At 54.4% G+C, this 14,750-nt stretch overlaps 1 protein-coding gene across 1 annotated transcript in view; it reads left to right on the plus strand.

The window, feature by feature from the left end:
- Positions 1-14,750, plus strand: part of LOC102462937 (5-hydroxytryptamine receptor 2A) — a 437,076-nt gene that overhangs the window by 31,045 nt on the left and 391,281 nt on the right. The window lies entirely within an intron of this gene.

Consider the following 14,750-nt stretch of genomic DNA (forward strand, 5'->3'; position numbering starts at 1 on the left):
TGGGCAGCTGTCAGGAGCTCTCTTCCCCCCCCCCCCCCCCCGCCCCAGTTTCCTGCCTGCTTGGTCAGGTGGCTCCCCTCACTGTTCGGCAAAGCTTCTTCAAAGGACTGTGAGCCAGCCGGGCTAATTGCAAATGCCAGCGGGTCAGGAGTGAGCATGAAGGAGGCTCCTAGCAAGGGGGCAGGTGCAGCACATGGACATGGGGGCTTCAGGGGAGGCGGGAGAGGTGCAGCTGGCTTGGGATTTCTGGGGAAGGAAATGTTGGCGGATGTGCAGCCGGAGAGAGGAAGGTTCTTTGCTGGCTGCTCGCCTGGGAAACGCCATCCACACGCGTGGCACCGAGCAGTCGCTATTCATTGGGAAAGGAGCTCGCTCGCTCCAAGACGCTTTCTTCATTGTTGCTCATTGGAGGACTCCCCTTGTCATGAAAACCCTGATTAGATTAGCCTGCCCAGGCTGCACTCCTGCTCTCGGGTGAGACAAGCGGCACCACCCAGCAAGGGGATCTCCCACCTCCACTCCTCACGCTTCTCTTTGCACGCCACTTCTGCTCTGCCTTGCTGCCTGTGGAGGAGAAGCTCAGTGCCACCAGCCACGGAGCTTTAGGAGCTGCCTGCTTGTGGCACGAGTCGATTCCCGCAGAGGAACCCCGCCGAGCCCCCGAGAAATGCGATGGGTAGGGGATGGTCTGTGCTGTGTAAATGCAGCTGATGGGGGGGGGGGGGGGAGGGTGTGTTCTGTGCAGCATTGGACATGGGATATTGCTTGTACCCATCCCTTGGACCCATTGGACTCCCCCATCATGCTGAGATTAGAGGTGCCATAATAAAATGGTTTTCGGTTTTAACACATATTTTGTGAAGCACCAAGTTCACTAAAGCTGAAGTTGAAGTGTTTTGTCACTGCCTGACTTGAGATGTGGGACAGACTTCATTAGCTGCCTATCTCACAGGGGCAAGAATTTTTCAAGCTGAGAACTCCAGATTGACTCAAAGCGGAACGAGCCGTTGCTCTATGACGGATCCTGACTCGGGAGGAAGATAATTGTCCTTGGATACGATATCTTCTCTTGCCACCTTCTCACTGTGGCAGATCATCGGGGGGTGCCCATAGATTCTGTCCTGAGCCGCGGGAGCTGCTGTGCAAAATGCTGGCAGAAGACACGTGTCCCATGGTAAATGCGAGAATGCATTTGTATGGGGAAAGGAATAACCAGTGCTTAGGGCTCAATTCTGCTCTGTTACACCAGGCACGGGAATCGTCCCAGGGTAAACCAGAACAGAATTTGAGCCCTGCTCCTATGCAAATACCACATTGAGTATAAGCGGGGGCGAGTCATTAGGCCAAATCCCAATGGGGTCTAGCTCATCCCTGAATTTGGTTTGTGTGTAGCCTCGTCTGTAAACCACCTGACCCAGGTGGCCCATCAGCTCTGGGCTTTCCGGAGACAGCTGCTCTGGAAAGCACGGCTCTGCACCCTGCCCTGCCGCTGTGGGCTGGCAGGCAGCTGTTCACCAGCAGGGCGCTGGGGAAGTGCAACGGGGCAAATGAAAGGCAAAGGCCAGGCTCCGCCATGGTGGAAGCACCACTCAGGCCAGTGAGCCCCAGAGAGCGAACAGCAGGGCTGAGCGTGGCCCGTGGAGTTTATAAACATCACTCTGGCTTCAGTCCTTAGGAAGATACCTCCTCCCGAACTGGCGACCGCTGCCGGGTGGGTGCGGGGTGTCCTTTGAGAGTTTAAGCGAGGCCTGCTGAGCAGGGATGAACTGAGAGCGCCAGGCTCAGTTTCATGGCATGGTGAAGACTGTTCATGCACCACAGCTCCTCCTGGTTTTTCCAGGGACCTGTAGTGCAAAGCCCATTCGCACCACACGGCTGTTTTATGCGGATGAAAGCTGCACAGAGGACAGAAGTTCTGCTTTATGGAGGATTGATATGCAAAATCCATTGGCATTCGGATTTGGAATTAAACCAGTACATTCTGAAAGTTCCTAGGAAAGCAAATGTGCACAACCGTCTGTTTCAGATTAAAAAAGTCAAAACAAAATAAAATGTTTCATTTTTTTTACACACACACACACACACACACACACACACACACACACACACACACACACACTATTTTATTTTAATATATTTTAACAAATATTTCAGTCCAAAACCATCTCAGTGGGATTTTCTCCAAAACAAAATGTGAGCAAAATCTACACCAGTCCTATGGAACCCTTCGGTTTGAATGGAACTGTGTTTTCTGGCAGAAATTGCTTCTGCTGAAGTTCTTCCAGCCCGGCCTAGTGACAGGAGCACTCTGCGTTGCACATCCACCCCAGCGGGCACCGCGGGCCTAAGCTCTCCACCGCTCCTGCGTTTCCCTTAAGAAGGGCAGGCTGAAGCCAGGCGGATGCCGATGGGCTGTCCTGCGAAGAGAGCACAAGAGTCTCTCAGAATTGCTCACACAGTGTCCAGCCTGCCTTTGAGAGCAGAGCTGTTTGGACGAGATTTGCCTGACTCATTCAGTCCCAAGCTTAGCGCTTTACGTGTATTGATCCAAATGCCTCCGTGGATGGGATGAGTCTCTGGCAGGCGTCTGGAACAGGAATAGCTCAATAGCAATCAGAGTAATGAAATGCTTTGTTCCATGGGGAGCAGGCATTCATCTTGCTCGTCCCTCAGTCCACCTTCTGCTACAAGCTGCCGGCAGGACGTTCCATTGGACGGTGCTGTCCATACGGAGGGAGATACTGAACTGCTGCCTTGTGGGAGAACTGACGTTCTGTCTCTTCCAACAAAGGCTAGCGAACCTGGGGGGACGGCAGTGAGCCGTGGGGGCGGGGTGGCAGTGGAGTAGGAAAGGGGACAGTGAACTTTTTGAAGTCTCTAATTGGGCCAGTTGGTATCTGAGCTCCGGCTAGACGCCTGTTTCATTCTCATCTGCAAGGTCTGTGTGTTCTCCAGAGTCAAGGCCGCTGTGTGAGCTTAACCAGTGGCAAACAGTAATAGCCTGGTAGCTAGTCAGCTTGCTCTGGGGCTAATGAGCAGTCGATATTTCTGAAAATGTCTGCAAGCGCCTGTGTGTCAGGAAACAGCACATCCACACCCATGAAAGGAGGGTGGCACTTCACAGAAAGTTGGGAGCTGTGTTTTCATGGAACACCCCCTCGTCCTCCGTTGCCTCTGAATGGCAGCGGCAAAACTGCCGGTATGAGATGCTCCAGCCCCTTGGAGAAAGGGGACAAGCAAGGGCAGGTGAGCTGTCAGCTCTGACACAGCTGAATGTTTATGATCCGATGGCTGTGCACGGAGGGAGGGCTTTGGTGCTTTATTAAGGTGCTCAGTGGGAGGGAACAAGAAAACAAGGTGCAGGGTGAGACGACGCATCAGGGTTCCCCTGTTCCTGCACCCCCTGTAGCAGCAAGAATAGACTCCACCAGCCAGTAGAATAGAGATGGTTTATTGCTGCTCAGGGATACAGCATAGATGTGATGTAGTTTCAGGAGTTAGGGCCAGGATGCCTCAGACCCCTTGGATTAGGGTTCCATTGTGACCCCTAGACCCTCAGCCCTCAGCTCAGGCTGTTCCCTTCATGGTTCCCAGCCAGCAACTGACCCTTCCCCCAACACTCACTTCTTTTGTTCCATCCCTTCCCTTAACTGGTAGAACGGGTTCGGTCACTGTCATGGGGGCCCTTAGGATGCCCCCCCCCCCCGCTGAGCTGTGCTTCCAGACAGAGCCATCCACAGCCCAAGCACAGCAACCGGCAAGGTACTGACACTCATCACACGGGGAGGGACTACCAAGGCATACGAGGTTTTAAATGTCAAATCCTTTTCAGGTCCTGAGACTGATCCCATGTGAAATCTTCCTTGCCCAATATTTCAGCTGTCCCGGGCAGCAGCAATACAGACAGAGTGAAAGGGCTGAATGACCTTACATGTCTGTTTTGACATTTTCCAAACTCTGAATTTTCTGGCTTCCTAATAACCCTTCCCCCCCCTTGAGGCCAGCTGACTGTCATAACACCCCTTAACCACCTTGGATCTCCGTTTTCTCCTCTCACACGACAATGAATCTTGATTACCTACACCCCAGTGTATTGCAAGATTGAAATTAGGGCTATTAGGCGCAGACAGAGCTGTGAGTGGATTTCACCCCATAAATGCAAATGAGTAAAGCTGGTTAATAACCCATGGTTTATGAGGCTCTTCGGCTTCCAGGCCTGAACTGTGGACTAGCGCATGCTACCTCACGTGAGTGAGTCTGTCTGTCTCTCTCTGCAGTCTGGTGGGAGCGTCTAATGCCCTGAAAACACTGCTAGCTGAAGTCAAACTGTTAACATCTTGTAGCCTGGGGGTCTCAGATGGTTTAACTGAAACCTTTCTCTCCAGCTGCAGCACTAGCAAAATGGCTTGGGTGTAATTATGGAATTAACGGCGAGTTTCCATTAGCAGCTGGTGGTCTGTGGAAAGGTTTGCATTGAGCCAGGTGGGCCATGGGCCAAAAAGTTTGAGAACCACCATTTTAGTACAAGATTTCTGAAGCAGACATCTGCATTCGGAGGGTCTCTGGAAGTTTGCTGGCACCATGGGGGTTTCCTAGTGTTTGTGAGTGAGAGTGAGACTCTGATGACTTCTCACCAAACCAGCCAAAAGTACCAGGCCCCCCCCCCCCCCCCCAGATGACTAGGGAAACACTGGGCTCTGTGATCAAACCATTCCTGAATTTAGGATTAGCCACAGAAATCAGGAGACGTCCCAGAAGTGCTTCTGCCTCGCTAATGAACAGCCTTGTTCGATTTGCTTCCCTAGTTGAGAGCATTTCAGCCCTGGCATAGGATCTCGCAGTGGGAGCTGCCAACCATTGATTTTTGCTTTGGCAAGTTAGAGGCGGGAGAGTCAGGTCAGTGCATCAGACTCGTAATGGAGTGGTTGCTTCAGCCTGAATCACTGCGGTCCCTGCACAGTCCTGGCAGCGGCTCCTGGAAGGGCTCGCGTTGGCCTCCGTCGGCTGAGCTTGGGACGGGACTTTCCGACCCTAGACTGCAGGTGCTATGAAAGCACAAAGCCGCTTCATCGGTGGAGCGCCCCCAGGGACGACTGATGCCTGCAGGCATGGGGCAAGGGTGAAGGTGGGGGCACCCCATCTAGCCATAAACATAGGGGGTTGGTGCACATCCCGAGAGCTACCACCGGTCACCTCTGCACTCCCGGCTGTGTCAGCTGCTTCGAGTGGTGGGAAGGCTGCCAGCCTGAGGAGAGAATGGGTTTCATGAAATAAACTGGCAGCAAGAGCAGCTTCCTTGAGGCGCTCAGATTCCAAGCCAGGGAAGAGCCAGGCCCTGTGTTCCGCTGCGGGATGGGAGCGGCAGGCAGAGGACAGCTGTGCATGTCGCGAGCCCAGGTGACTCGGGGAAGGTCTGTGTTTGCTGCAGAGCCAGAAGCAGCAGCTCCTCTTTGGTGAGATTCAGCATCACACACAGAGACCAAGGAACAAAATAGTTCCCGGGCAGCGGTTCTGCTCCTGCAGAGCAAGCCAACGGCGGCCCCAGCCGAGGCCTTTCTGCAAGGCATCAGGAGAGATGGCAAGAAGGCCGGGCGGGACTGGGCCCCTTTTCCGAGATAAGGAGTGAGGCAGAGAGCCACACGCTGATCGCACATCTCTTCAGTTCTAGGCAGAGCTAGAGACGGGGCCAGTGCTCAGAGGAACCGCGCTGCCCCTTGGCCGCAGGGGGCTTGCTGGCTGAGTCTAGGTGGCACAAGCCGGCTCTCGGCGTGCCTAGAAATCCAAGCATCCCGCTTCACGTGCTTCGCCCTCGAGAGGCAAGGCAGCCTTTGAATCTTCCTGATGGAGAAAGGAGCCACAGCTGGAGCCAAGAGCCAGGCTGGCCCGTTTCTGAACTGCAGTGTGGCAGACTCCTGTCGGCAGACAGCTTTGCTGGGTGCCGATTGGCTGCTCATGGAAACAGTTAAAGGAGGAGGATGCAGCCCACGGCGGAGGCGTTGGAGAACCGTCTGAGGTTCCTCACGTTCCCCACGTCGGGCCTGCTGGGAGGGGCCAGGAGCCGACTGGCCACTCGAACGGGGCAGTGTTTGGGGAGTCTCAGCCACCATCATGCTGCTACGTGCGACCCTCCCAGGAGCCCTGGCTTGGCGAGAGCGTGTCAGCCTCTCGGGCCAGGGGCTGTTCAACCTGTTCCGTGCGCGCGAGCTGACACCACGGTGTTTCCGACAGAAGTGGATACCTCTCAGGGTGGCGTGTGACACTCAGGATAACGGCGTCTCACCTTGAAATGCCTTGGCTAGTCATCACCCAGACAAGCCGGGCGAGGTGTCACCAGCTCCTTCTCCTGGGCCGACTGCGGCTGAGAGCCGGGCTTCGGAGCCCCACACAGCTCTTCCTCGGGGCTGGCAAAGGTGCCCCGCGTGTCACAGCTAGACACAGGAGGGCACAGATTGTTTAGCGTAAGAAGTCACCGCGAGTTACCAGGGTTGTGGCGCAATGTCTAGCCAGCTCCTCCTTCAGTCTGGCAACGGGAGCCGCCATAAAGCCGTGTGCACTATGGGAAGCAGGGAAGGAACTGCGCATTGGACATGGCTGGGATAATGCTACTGTGCTGCATGCTTTAACTTCTGCAGTTCCCTCTGGCCATAGCAAGCCCCGTGGCGCTGGCTGACGGGTCCTAGATCTCTGTAAAGCTTTGCCATGGCACCTGTGCCCAGTTGCTAAGAAGCAGTGCATGTGCCCTGAAAGGGTCCTCATCCCATCTCCCTCCTTCCCCCCAGCAGCACGTCAGTCGGCCTCCTTCCTCACCTCTCCTCTTGCTCCAGTCCCCTCTGCCGTGTCTTTCCTTCTTGCCACCTGCCTTCTCCTCAGAACCGCCCTCTTCTGGACGTGGCTGGGGGGAGACGATACGGCTGGAAGAAGGCCTCTTGCGCTTGGATCTCAACTTGGTTGCAGTTGGACTCTGCTCCATAATAGTCAATAGTAGATGCACTTTCCTTGACTATCAGGGACCCTGTTTCTAGACTTTTCCCAGAGAAGGGCAAGTCTTTGGGCCTTGGTTCCTTTTATCCTGCAGGTGCTTCTGAAGGTCTCCCTACAGGGTGCCGCCATTTTCTCAATTGCCTTTCTGAGGAAAGGTACCGAATGGCCAATTCTTACTCTGACATTGCTCCCTTGGCCCCCTGGGGCTCAGGGTTTGGGGTAAGGCCGATCTGTGTGCCTGGGAACCGGGGAGGAGCCCGTCAGTTTGGAATTTTAAAAAAAATGTATTTGTTGCATTTCATTTGGGCAACAGAAGCATTTTGGGACACTCTCCTCGTGGGCGCGTCTGCGAGGTGAGGCCAGTGAATCTGCACGCTCCCCCGTCCCTTGCAATGGATGGGCGATTAGGAAAGGGGAGTTCATTTTCTCTAGCATAGCCCCAGTCTGCAGTTGGATTTATGCGGCGGTGGCTGAGTAATAAAGCGATGAAATATTGACTGGCTCCCTGTTCTCTGCCTGCTCACAGTACATCCAGGGAGGCTTCCCTAGAGGAACCTCTGGCAGGCTGTAAAGCATCAGCCACGACAGCCCTGAGGAAACAGACAGTTGTTTGGCTTTCTAATCTGCTCTCCCTTGTGAGTTCAAGATGATTTAACTGTATTCGCTATGTCCTAGTTTCTAGTCCCCTCCGTGATCGCTCTTTCCTCCTCCTGTGCCTGGCAAAACCAGAATGGCCCTGACTCAGTCAGGCCACGCAGCATCTTCCTGGGCTGTGCCGCAAGAGCCTGCCTTCGGCAGCCACACGGCGGTAGGAGGTTCCCCTGGGTCTTGGCCATTTTCTGTAGCGAGCCCCCAATTCAGCAAGGTCCTGAAGCGTGTGTTGAGCTCTCGGGCATGCATGGGCCCAGTGGGCTCAGCAGTAGGTGTTCTGTTCTATCCTAGCAGCCCTTCGCTGCACCTCTTCTCGTTGGCATTCATCCTTAAACACGGGAGAGCAGAGCTGCACGGAGTATTCCAGGTGAGGTCCCCCCATGCCTTGTATTATAGTGCTGGAACGGTATTTCCCATCGCGACCAAACATCCCTCACAGGCTAGGATGCATTCGCCTTTTTCATGGCTGCCTCACACTGGTGCCTGTGTCATCTTGTGGTCAGCCAGTGCTTTCAGGTCTTTCTCATAAGAACGTAAGAAGGGCCATACAGGGTGTGGCATAGTGGGGGTACCTTGCTGATTGCTGGGCTTGGGTTGTGAGTGACCTCCACTGGCTGCTGTTTGTACCATGGCCCAGCAGGACAGGGGATGAGTCATTATGCAAGGGGGCTTCGAACCTGTCTGACCAGTTATCTCCGAGGGAGCGGAACAATGGGAAGAAGGGGAGTGGAGCCCTGGCTGAGGGCAGGGCTGGAAGTGAGGGAGTTAGTTTTTGTCCGGGAGCATGGAGGAGACAGCCTAGGGAAAGAGGCTGGAATTTAGGGGCCCAGTCTCCCCCATCTCAAGGGGCGCTGAGGCATCCTAGGCCTGCCCTGGAACCAGATGACATCTGTGCTGTGCTGCATCCTGGAGAAGCAATAAACTCCCTCTGTTCTGCTGGCTGGTGGAGTCTGTTCGTGCCATTACAGGGGTGCAGGAGACGGGAAAACCCCAACGCGCCGTCACACAGTCAGAACAAAGGTTCATCCAGCCCAGTGTCCTATCTTTCCACAGTGGCCAATACCAGATGCCCCAGAGGGAGGGAACACAACAGGTAATCCCCTCACCCATTTCCAGACAAACAGAGGCCAGGGACACCATTCCTACCCATCGTGGCTAACAGCCATTGATGGACTTAACCTCCATGAATCTATCTAGTTCTTTTTTGAACCCTTTTTCTCTTGATCTGTCGCTTCCAACAGATGCATTCCTGGTTTTTAACAAACTTCCATGGTGTTAGTGCTTACACACATGACTTTGCAATATTAAATGTCATCACATCTCTCTTACTCCTGAAAGATCTTGAAAAATGAACTCCTTGTATGATATCCCAGTCCTCCTCCATCTCGACAGGACCTCCCAACTTTGTGTCATCCACAAATATTATTGGCACACTCCCACTTTTTGTGCCAAGGTCATTTGTAAAAATTTCAAATAAGAGAAGCCCCAAGACTTGAGAAATTCCACTGCTTACTGGGCAGTTTGCTTGTCATCATGACTTGTTGTAGTGGCCCCTGTAACCGGTTCCTTACCCCCCCCTTGATTCTCTCCTTCACCCCTATTTTCTCCAGTTTAACTATTAATTTCCAAGGCATAGGCTTCAAGTGACAGAATCAATTGCAACCTTAGGTAACGACAGAATCATGTTTCTCGTAACTTGTCTTAGTTTTGGGGATTTGTTTTCGCCTTTGGGTTGGGCTGGTCTGTCCCCTACAGTTAGAGATGTGAAGCCAAATTCCTCACTGGGTTAGGTTAGCTGGCACTGTATATATACTGTTCCTGCCTTCTCTGCCATTTAAAGTTTCCTCCCCAAAGTGTCAGACTTTGCCCACCGTGTCCTTTTCCTGTTTCTGACGTTTGCCTGTGTAAGTGCCAGCCTTCGGCTTAGTCCAGGACTGACCCCATATGAGTGTAGGTGATGCTGCTTTTGGTGAATATCTTCTGTGCTCCACAGGTAGAGGTGCAGTTTGGGCCCTAGTCTTTCTCTCTCTCCCTCTCCTTGATTGACCGTTGGCATTTGCAGAGGCCGAGGGACAGCTTAGAAGTCAAAAGCCAACCAAAAGTTAGTTACCACGGTGCAGCCAGCTAATCCTTCCATTGCCCTTGGAGTGCCAGAGAGCATGGAACTGGCCCCTGTTTCGTTCTGTGGCTCTTTCTTTCAGAGGGACCGGTTGCTGTGCAGCTGCCAGGGCTCAGAAGGAGGGTACACATCTGGAGTGGCCATTGTTTTAAAATCTAGAGACCTGGAAAGTCCTGGAATGGGCAGCTCTGCCAGGACTCGAATGCAGTGTCTAATACTTACACATTTAGTATTTTTTAAACTGCTGCAGTCAGGCTAACACACACAGCCCTGTAGGAACGGCTTCCGGCTTTCCCCCTCAATAGATGAAGGATTTGCAAAAGTGAGGAACATCCTTTCACCAGAAACTGTGCCTTGCCATCCAGTAGGGATGATGATCCTTTTCTGCCACGTGGCATGCATCCATTCCTTGCTTTGATACATGTACAGGCCTCCTTGTTTTCCTTCTCTTCCCAGCTTCACTCAGTCCCCATTGCTAGTGGTCTCTTGCCTTCCTCTGCCTTTCAGGTAAGGCTCGTGTGTCGTGTAGAATTGTAAAGCGCTTTGTGGTCTCAGATGTTCCCCAAATGTCATTTGCTCAAAGAACAGTCGCTGACACCGACCAATGGAAGTCCGCAATTCCAGCACTGCCGATGTGATGTATTTTCTCATTGTACTTTCTGTTGTTCGGTTGTTAAATTAAAAATTATAAAAGTCCCAGGCTTTAGTTGGTAAAAGCCAGAGATAAGCGAGAGGCAATTCTCTGCTTTTGTTAGCTATTAATAGACAGGCTAGAAATACACACGCTCGTCTGGATGAAGAACCCGTCTGGTGCAATTGACGGTATTACTGGGAGGTAAGCGCTTGTTCGGTCTCCTCGCTAGCAAGCCCCAGTACTGCATATGGGCAGAAAATTGAGTCCAGAGTCAGTGAAACTGAGAATACTAAAGAATGTTTTTTTTTTTTAAATCTACCCGTTTAAAATAAGACTGAACTTTGTGCTTTTCATGGGCAGCTGTTCTCACCTCAGTCCATGCTGTTACTTTATGCTTCATTGGCTTCTGTATTATAGTACATTTAATTAGCTAATTGGTTGGGTGCCGCGTGAAGCAGGCGTTCTGTAGCATACGAATGTTCTATTTTACCCTTCCCCCAGAGCTCAGAAAGGGTTGTAACGTGAGCAGGGTATAGAGGGCATTGTACATAACAACATGCTCTGATGGGTGTCGGTGAGTGGGGGGAGGCTAGAAATAAGGGGGTGTTTTAATACTAAGTGAATGACTGGTGAGCATTGTCCAATATTAGTCAGGGAGCCCGCACTGTGACTGACTGTAGAAGTAACCTAACCGAAATCTGAAGGTCAGAGAAGAGTAAGGGACTGCCTTAGGAATGACCATACCTTGGAACAAGGACGTTCTCTCGCCGTTGGGTAGGAAGGACGTTCTCTCGCCGTTGGGTAGGAAGGACGTTCTCTCGCCGTTGGGTAGGAAGTGTTGTGCTGATATTTTTTCAGTTGTCGATTTGTGCAGAATGTGTTTCGCAGCCTGTCTGTGTGTCCGAGACACGGGGAGGAGTGAACATCTTCTCTTGGGCCAAATTCTTTAGGAGAGAGCCGAGCTTTGGAGTGTAGACAAACTTGTCTGTCTCACCAACAGATGTTGGTCCAAGAAAAGAGATCCCCTCAGCAACCTTGAATCCACTTCACACGAGGCGCTCCGAAAGGACCACTGCCGACCATAGTGCCTTGCAGAGGCTGCGTCCATCGGGGAGGCTCGCTCCAGGTGCTGCGGACGTGGTGCAGGCGCATTTGCACTTCCCAGACAGCGTGTGCATCCTCACTCAGGAGGGGTTATTTACATGCCGCACGCTTTGTTCAGATCCTACCCGACCGTCCGTCTGTCACAGGAGAGCCATGGTTAGTTGTGCATGGTACGGCAGTGCCTCAGGACCATGCGAGGCTGGGGCCCCACTCTGGTGGGCCCTGTGCACCCCCACAGTAGCAGAGCCCCCTCCCTGAAAAGCTTGGGGCGTCCTGCCATGGCTGTGTCGGGGTGGCCCTGCAGAGCGTGGAAGGGGAAGACGTTCCCGAGGGGCTGTGGCAGGTTGGCTGTAGCTCGCTGCCAGAGTCCGCCGGCCGCGCAATTCAAACTGGGGCACCGTGCTCACGGGGTTGGGCCTGAGCCCCAGTGACGTGCCACCGAATGGCCTGACTGCGGCTCCAGTGCTGCTGCCTTGCTAAGCACGTGGCCTCCTGCAGCCAGGCCGCCGGGCACGTCCCTGCAGGGCCCGCACTCGGCGTGTGGGCGATTCCTGGCCCACCTGTCCTCTGGGGAAGGAGGAATGGTCTAGACTAGAGGGCCATCTGTTTCCATGGGGATGCCATTTGGGGTCTGCACATGGGGAGTGTGGGGCCCAAACTGCCGCTTGCTCCCATGCAGCAGCCCGGCTGAGTGGTGCAGAAGTCAGCTGAGTGCCATGGCGGGAGGCAATAGCACCGCCCAAAGGGAACAGCCAGTGTTTCAGTGTTAGTCACAGACATTGGGCTACGTCTACACTACCCCGCTAGTTCGAACTAGGAGGGTAGTGTAGACATACCCCCTATGAGGAGGGCAGGATTCCCACACAGGAGTATAAGAGCAACTGACTGCCCCGAGTTCCTGTTCCTAGAGACAGGCATATTAAATATAAAATGGTGGGTGTGTTGGCGAGGAAGAGCAGGATTAGAGGGTGAAGTCTGTAATCATTTGCATTTTCAATAGACGGCTTCATATTAGTTCAGTTTTCCCAGTGCAGTGGTACAGTGCCTCTGAAGACAAACCATCTACTTTGTATTTGAGAGTCTGTATCTGTCTTTGTCTGTTACGGCAGTGCCTCAGGAGCACCTCCCAAATTCGGTAGGACAGCTTCCTCTTCTCATAACATAAAGCAAGGTCAGGGGCTGGCTGTGCTGGGACTATGGGATGTGCCTGGAATGGGATTGCTTCTCATCAAATGGCAAGGAGGGTTCTTCTATATAATGACCACATGTGGGCAGCAGGGGATATGGGATAGAACGCAGGTGCAATTATACTGCAGAATGACCACGGGGGGGCAGCAAGGGGCCAGGGATGGGGACCAGGGCGCCTGTAACCCCCCTGGGGCAGCAGGGGGCAGCGGTGGAGAGACAGCTCTCAGCTCTATATTTCAGAGTGTGTCTATTCCCCAGCCCGGGGACATTCGCCAGAGCTGCTGCAGCCATGGAGAGGCGCTTCTCACCTGGCCCCAAGCTGGTGGTTCTCTCTCCCCAGGGCAGCCTGCATCCTGAACCCTCCTCCCCAGCCCCACCCCTGAGCAGTGATTCCAATGAAGAAAAACAAAGTTGTGAGGCCCGAGCAGCGCGAGGTCGATCTGCTGGTGTATTTATAAACCAACACGTTTTCTGCTCGCTCTAGTGTCTTGTCAGTCGTACGTGGCTGGTTGAGTCTCTGACTGGTGCCCTGCTGAATGGTGGATCAGCCTCCTCCCCGAAATCGGTGGCTACCCTCCTCAGACGCCCTCTTTGGCCCTTCTTGCCTGGCCAGGTTGTTCTCGCAGAGGGCTTACAGCGATCCGAGCTGGCCCAAGCTACGGGCTGACTGGGCTACCACCCGGGGAGCCCGGACTGAGAGGGGGCGGGGCAGCACATGCACCAGGAGCCCGGGGTCAGGGCCACACATGCGCTGCACTCCTGGGGGAGGCACCGTGCACCTGGGGTGCTGGGCGCACGAATGGCTCGGGCCAGCCCTGGCAGTGATAGCCGGTTTTTGGCGGGGGGGTGCCCAAGGAGAAAGTCCTGCAGCGTAGGGGAGAAATGGCTTGTGAAAGGGGGATGGATTCTGCCAGGCCGAGTGAGGGGCTCTCAGTGGAGAAGGGGAGTCTACGGGGAGCCCCGCCCTCCGAGGACCGTCTGTGGAAAATGGTTGGGCAGCGGCTAGGCCAGAGAGTGGTACGACTGGCTGCTGCTTGGCTCCGAAGCGCTTTCGTGGCCCTCTGGACAGAGCGCTGGCGTGGCTCCCGGCCACTGTCTGCAAAATCCATTTTCACAAAGGGGCTCGTTGCGACCAGACCCCAAATCCCTCACAAGCCATGGGGAGGCCTGTGCTTGGATGCAGCGTTGGCCACCTGCGCCATGGGGCCGCGGTCACTGCAGGGCTGCTGTCCAAAGCCAGCATGCGGGCGCCGTGCTCCTGGCCAAGCGGTTACCGGAAGGCGCTTCGCAGCCGTGCGGCTCCAGCCTGGCGCTCTGCAGGGAGGCAGCTTCGTGAGGAGCTGGTTGCTGCTTTGGCAGTGGCTGGCTCTGCCTTCGCCATAGGCCCCTTTATTCTGAATGCTGCAAACGGCCTCCAGCTTGCGGCGGGGGCTGCACTGCCTCCTCGCTGCGACTGTGGCACTGGCGGTGTCCATCGCGATGCAGTTGGGGCTCACGTGCCCCAGTGCGCCGCCGCCTTCCCCTGGAAGGACAGGTGCCGGGATCCCGCCTACTCAGCTGCTGCCGGAGCAGAAACCTTGCTGGGCCGCGCTTGCTCCATGCTGGCCCGCGTCCCTTGCCAGCTCGCACGGTGCGGGTCATTAAGCAGTGTCTGTTCGCAATGTTCTCTCTGGCCTGAGCACACCTGCGCTACAAGCAATTCCACGCCCGCCTGCTGAGGTCGCGCGGAGCGTTCCGGTTATTGTGCCACGCGCAGTAATTAGCCACTTGGAGTCTGTAGCCTGCTCCATCTGGGAGGCCCTCCAGGGCCCCCACCTCCAGTTTGCAAGTGCCAGCCCTCACCTCTCTTGGGCACAGACCTCTCTCTCTCCTTTCTTACTGGGCTTTTAAGACTGCCCAGCTCCCTAGAACATAAGAATGGCCATACTGGGTCAGACCAAAGGTCCATCTAGCCCAGTGTCCTGTCTGCTGACAGTGACCAGTGCCAGGTGTCCCAGAGGGAGGGAACAACAGGTAATCCTCATGCGAGCCCTCTCCTGTCACCCATTTCCAGACAAACGGAGGCTAGGGACA

This window comes from Pelodiscus sinensis, unplaced genomic scaffold, assembly GCF_049634645.1.
Source record: "Pelodiscus sinensis isolate JC-2024 unplaced genomic scaffold, ASM4963464v1 ctg53, whole genome shotgun sequence".
Taxonomy (NCBI): domain Eukaryota; kingdom Metazoa; phylum Chordata; order Testudines; family Trionychidae; genus Pelodiscus; species Pelodiscus sinensis.